We start from the raw sequence: 5,921 nt of genomic DNA, 5'->3' as shown, positions 1-5,921 counted from the left end.
ACCCACCCCACAAAAAGTCACTAAGGGAAAAAGACGGCTAGAAGTAGAGGCCCCCAGGGCGTTGTTTGGACATCCCTCACCCTCTGTAAATCAACATTTTAATGAGTTAAGTGCTCACGAATCAGAAACACAAGGGTCACATTTCCTCTGAAAATACTTGGGGGTGGGGATGCAAAACGCACTTGGAATTGGAAGTCGGGAGGCAGGCCGGTTCTTGTCAAGGTTCCCTGTCCTGAAGCGGGCCCAGCCTCTGGAGCAATCTCCTGCCCCTTCTACAGGGTCAGGACCACGCATGCTCACGGCCCTGCGTCCATGCAGCAGCTCCTGCACGTGGCAGCCGCACCCGTCCGACAAGCACACCGACAGCCAGGGAGAGTGGGAGGCGAGTGATAATGCAACAAGGAGAGGTCTGACATGGAAATTACAGTGAGAACAAGCAATTACCCAAGAACAAAGGCTGCCGAAGCCGTGCACGGTCGTCTGAACACACCACAGTCATGGCGAAACATGACGGCCACAAATGAAGGGCTGAAGCGGCTTGTGCCACGTGAGACAGTCTTCCTGGAGCAGAGGTGTGACCCTGTCCCAGGGCGCGTGTGTGACCCTGTGCGTGCGCACACACACACACACACACACACACAAGCCCACGAAACACATGCATTTCATTTGACTTGATTTGGAAGCTAGTCTCTTCCCCTGCAACCCAAACTTCCCCTGAAGAAAAGCCTGCTCCCACCCCAGGCTGGGAGGAGCGCGTGAGTCAGCCCCCCCCCCCACCGGGCAGCCGCACCCGTCCGACAAGCACACCGACAGCCAGGGAGAGTGGGAGGCGAGTGATAATGCAACAAGGAGAGGTCTGACATGGAAATTACAGTGAGAACAAGCAATTACCCAAGAACAAAGGCTGCCGAAGCCGTGCACGGTCGTCTGAACACACCACAGTCATGGCGAAACATGACGGCCACAAATGAAGGGCTGAAGCGGCTTGTGCCACGTGAGACAGTCTTCCTGGAGCAGAGGTGTGACCCTGTCCCAGGGCGCGTGTGTGACCCTGTGCGTGCGCACACACACACACACACACACACACACACAAGCCCACGAAACACATGCATTTCATTTGACTTGATTTGGAAGCTGGTCTCTTCCCCTGCAACCCAAACTTCCCCTGAAGAAAAGCCTGCTCCCACCCCAGGCTGGGAGGAGCGCGTGAGTCAGGAGAGAGGATTTTCTCTGGACCTGCTGTCGGGCCTGTCCAAGGATTGCTGGACAATGTGCAGCCCAGGAGAGAAGACAGGTGCCCGGGGGAGACAGAGGGGACAAAGCTAGGCGTCACACTGGCCAGGACACACCCGCTGGCCCTTTTCCTTACTGGGACTCATGGGATAGGTGAGGGTTTCCGGGTTTTGAACGGCGAGGTCCTCCCCTCCTGCCGGCTGAGTGGAACCTGCGTAAGCCTCTGGTCCCGCTGTCTCTCTGACCTGTCCCCACCCATTCCCCGCCTGGGACGCCTTCCTCACCCCTCTCCAGCCTGCACGTTTCTCTGGTAGTTGTCCCTTCTGGCACTGCAGGGAGAAGGCATCTGACGACAAGGAGGCAGCTTGAGAGAACGACGAGGACGCAACCTCCATGTGGCACTGGCTGGCAAGCGGGCGGCAGAGCTGGAAAGGCTTCGTGCTGACCATGATTGCAATCTACAGGCTGGAGCTTATTTTCCTCTAGCCTATGCCGCTGCCTCTTCCCCCTCTGCGGGGCCCTGCGGAGTTCCCCACACCTGGCTCAGGTCAGGGCCAAGTGGCCCGGCGGAGGGGGGTTCTACAGCTAGAAGTCACTGAATAGCCTGCCGCACTAGCAGCCAGCTGTGGGTTCCCAGCGGCCTTCGCTGGCAGGCTGGAGAGGGAGTGCTGACCCAGGGAATCCAGTCTGTTCTGCGGAACCAGCCCCGTTGTCCCTGGGCACATCGTGAAGTAGGTCCTTGGGTTGGGGCATGCAGTTCCTTAGCTTTCTCAGATCTTGAGCTTCATTGTGAAGGCCAAGAGACGCAATGAGCAGATCTGCCCACGCTCTCTCTAAGCAGCACAAATGGAAACTGAGGCCCTCCAACCACCCCTCCACTCAGTCCGTTCCCAGGTGCAGAAGCAACGGTGGCTCTGGTGGGAATCTTTAAAAAGTGCGACAGAGACGCGCATGAGCAGGGTCTCCTGTCTGCTCTCTAATTCTTTCTTGGAAGGACCTTTAATGTGCAGTGCTGGGTTTTGATTGCTTTATTTACCTGTGAGTCCTGATAATCAGGGACTCTCAGAGAAGCTTTGACCCTAGGGCACAGCTGGCCGTCAGTGAACAGGATTCCCGAGGATGCCCAAGTCCACAGCCCAGGACTGGGTAGCCCAGGGGAGGAGGAGGTGAGGCTTCTCCTCGGGGCTCACAGCTGCCTGCAGCGGGGCTCACAGCTGCCTGCAGCAGAGCTCAGCTGAAATCCCGAGCACAGGACCACAAGAATTCTGAATCTTTCACTGCCTCCTCCACCGGCCAGTCCTGGAGCGCCGATGGGAAGGTCATCCTAATTAAAGCCACGTGGTGGGGCTTCAGCCGTGGAAAATTGCTGGATCCTTTCTCCTTCCTCCCACCTCCTTTCTCTCCTTAAACACACATGCAACTTTCTCTCCTTTATTTAAGCAAACAACTCTCTGTGATTAAGCACAGCCCCTTCTTATCTAAATAGTCCACAGATGGAGAGAGCCTCCTGCCCCCATTTGGAGCCTGTTCTGGTACCGATCTCCCGCCCTACCAAAAGCACCCTTCCTTGGCCGACAAGTCCCTACTGCCTGCTGGCCCAGCAAGCCAGCCTCCTAGGCAGCCCGCCCTCAATTTATCAGAGAGGTGGGATTTCTCTTCCAAATACTCGGGTTTCCCTCATCCCTTTCTCAGCTCCTCCCATAACCTGAGTTTGAAGCTACCCAGATGTGAGCAAATGGAGCATGAAAGTCCCCATTCAGGGTCCAATTCCCATGACACTTTTTCTGTCCAGGTACACCCCGCCAGCTGGCCAACTCCAGCAACTCCTGCTGGGTCAGGCTCTGGGCTAGAAAGTTTAGACTGCCAGAGGTGGGGGTCGGGGGAAGATCTAGGAGTTCCTAGAATAAGCAGAGACTAAGAGGGGACATCAACCCTTAAGTTCTGGGACAAGAAGGAAACCCAGGGAGTGGGTTAGCAGGTCAGCCCCCAGCTTCGGCTTCGTAACTTCCCCTCCAGCTTGATTCTCCTTTCCACCCGAAGCACACCAAGTATGGAGTCTGCAGGAAGCTCACAGCACAAACACCTGTGAGCAAACTCCCCGAGCTTCAAAACTGCACCAAAATCAACTAGTACTTGAAACCCACTTTTCCATGAACTGCTTGAAGCCGCCCATATTTTGATCCCTAAGAAAGGGGCAGTGCGTGCAGAGCCCAGAGAGGGCGTTATTACAACAGGGCAAGGACCCTGTCGAGAACCCGCGGCCCTTCCCCCTTACCTGTTTCCTACCCACAGTGCACCGGGCACAGCAGCAGCTGCAGCAGCTGCAGCAGCTGCAGCACCAGACCCACCAGAAATGCAATCCCGACATCACCTCAGACTTCGAATTGGAATCTATGAGTAGACGCTCACATGGGACGCGTATTTACATTAAAATCTGAGAAGCTACAGAGCATCAGGGCCTGTCCCCTCCCGCGTGTGACTCACCACCGAGTCAAACAGCGCAGGGCCTCAGGACCGGGGCCGCAGTACCAGGAAGGAGGGAAAGGAGGGTGCCAAGATCGCCCTGCACTCATCCCCGAGCTGAGCCACAAGTGTCCTATCAGAACGTTCTGCAAAGCGGGGGCTGGGGCCCTGCAGGCATCTGACCCACCCAGAGCGTGAGCACAGAGCTCAGAATCTTGGCCCCACAGCACACCCCCTGCTGGTGGCATTGCTGGGGTGGGAGCCAAGACTGCACAGTAGCCTGTCCCCCTCTGCTCCTTCCCATGATGCCCTCCGACACCTACCCGTGCTAACACACTACAATGACCTCTGCTTAGACCCTTTGATCACTATAAAGTGACTGGACAAATTTCGCTTCCTCAGGAGCAAAGTGACTCACGGCCATTTCTGGACCCAATGTGGGGAGATGGCCTTAGAAGTCAGACCAAGGTCCCCTGGTGACCCTTCACCTCTCACTTAGCAACCCAAACACCCTCCTCCAGAGCCAGAGCTGAGATGCTTTTCTCACACTTCACCAACCCTTGACTGATCTATTAAGAGGATATTCAAAACAGCAATGGGAAATTAAGGGTCACTGTGGTGGGCCTTCACCGGGGTGACAATGACAGCTATACCACCCTAAAAAGAATTTTCTTTTGGATTAGCCACAGAGTCTAAAAGAATGCCAATACTTTCCTTGGCTGGGCTAGGATCTCACTGTTCCCCTGGTCAGGTACCTTACCTGCGAAAACCCTTCTGCACTGGGGCATGACTTCACAACAGAATTTTCACAAGTTCTCATAGCATGTCTTTGTTTGTCTGTCTGTTTTAATCTCATGCTGGGCACATGTGTGTGTACCCAAAGTCCCAGAAGGAAAATAGAGGAGAAGGGATTATGGTGTGGCCATCCCCTCTGGGGGTGATTTCCCACTTTGTCTCTGTCTCTCTCCTGCAAGAATACAGGCCCTATGGCAAAACCCTTAAATTAAAAAATTAAGAGAGCTCACTTTAAAAAAAAAAAAAAAGATTGAAAAAATGGAGTTTGTATGTTCGGGTTTGGGTGACTTGGAGATATTCGCTCCCTTCTGAGTAAAACTGCAGCTGTCTCTGGTTTGGAGGTGCCTCCCTAATGAGCAAAATGTGTCCCCTGAAGGTACCGCCATGGTGGCTCACAGGGTGGAAGTCCCTAGGCAAGGGCAGCAGTGTGGGCCCAGCCAGGGCAGTGCGCTGGGGCCAGGGACTCGGCAGGTAATCCAGAGGTGGAGCCCACATGGTGGGAGTTCGGGAGCCCTGGGAGCCTGCACGGTGGGGGTTCAGGAGCCCTGGGAGCCCGCACGGTGGGGGTTCAGGAGCCCTGGGTGCCCGCACGGTGGGGGTTCAGGAGCCCTGGGTTGTAACTCCAGTTGCAGTGACCTGGCCATCCCAGACCATCAGAAAATCTCGGTCACTTTACATCTTAGAGCCCTCGTCTGTAAATTACAGGGATGGGCGTGGTCTTTCCTATGGCTCATACGGATCTAAGCCCCCAGAAACAAGTTCTCAGATTCTTTTCTTAAAAGAATTATTTCATTTTATTTATTCATTCATTTAATTTGACCAGAGAGAAACACACAGAGAGAGAAAGAAAGCAAGAAAGCAAGCCATCAGATTCAGGATTTGAACCGCTGTAGGCTATGTAGGAATGTCCACTGCCTTAACCACCACATCAGTTACTAGTCCCCAAGTTCTCAGATTCTAGTTGGTAATTATTTTTAATGCTAGCATATGTGTGTGTGTAGAGACAAAGAGAGGGACAGGCTAGCCCAACAGGGTCTAGTGACACTGTGAGCCCTTTCCCCCAGCCCTCCAGCCCCTCAGACACATGGGAGCCTACATGGACATCTGGTGTGTTTTTCAGGCTGACTTAGGGATCAGAACCCACAGGCGGCCTTAGGCTTCCAGCCTTGCAGGGCACTCGTGTCCCCGCTGTGCACAGCTGGGCCCAGGTTGGTCATGGCTCAGGAAGTCGAGCCGGAGGAGGAACATCTGCAGTTGAAACGTGGAAATGAACGTGGGCAGGGCTGAGATGGCACAGTTACGGAGCACGTCTGGAACCTTCTCTCTGAGCTGAAATGCACACAGCCAGGAGAAACACTCCTAGAAGTTGTTCCCAGGAGCGGACAGTGGCTCCCGCAGCCACCCCACACCCGTTGCCGCCTGAAAGACAC

Source organism: Tupaia chinensis, unplaced genomic scaffold (assembly GCF_000334495.1).
Source record: "Tupaia chinensis unplaced genomic scaffold, TupChi_1.0 Scaffold000061_1, whole genome shotgun sequence".
Taxonomy (NCBI): Eukaryota; Metazoa; Chordata; class Mammalia; order Scandentia; family Tupaiidae; genus Tupaia; species Tupaia belangeri.
This window is presented reverse-complemented; position numbering follows the sequence as displayed.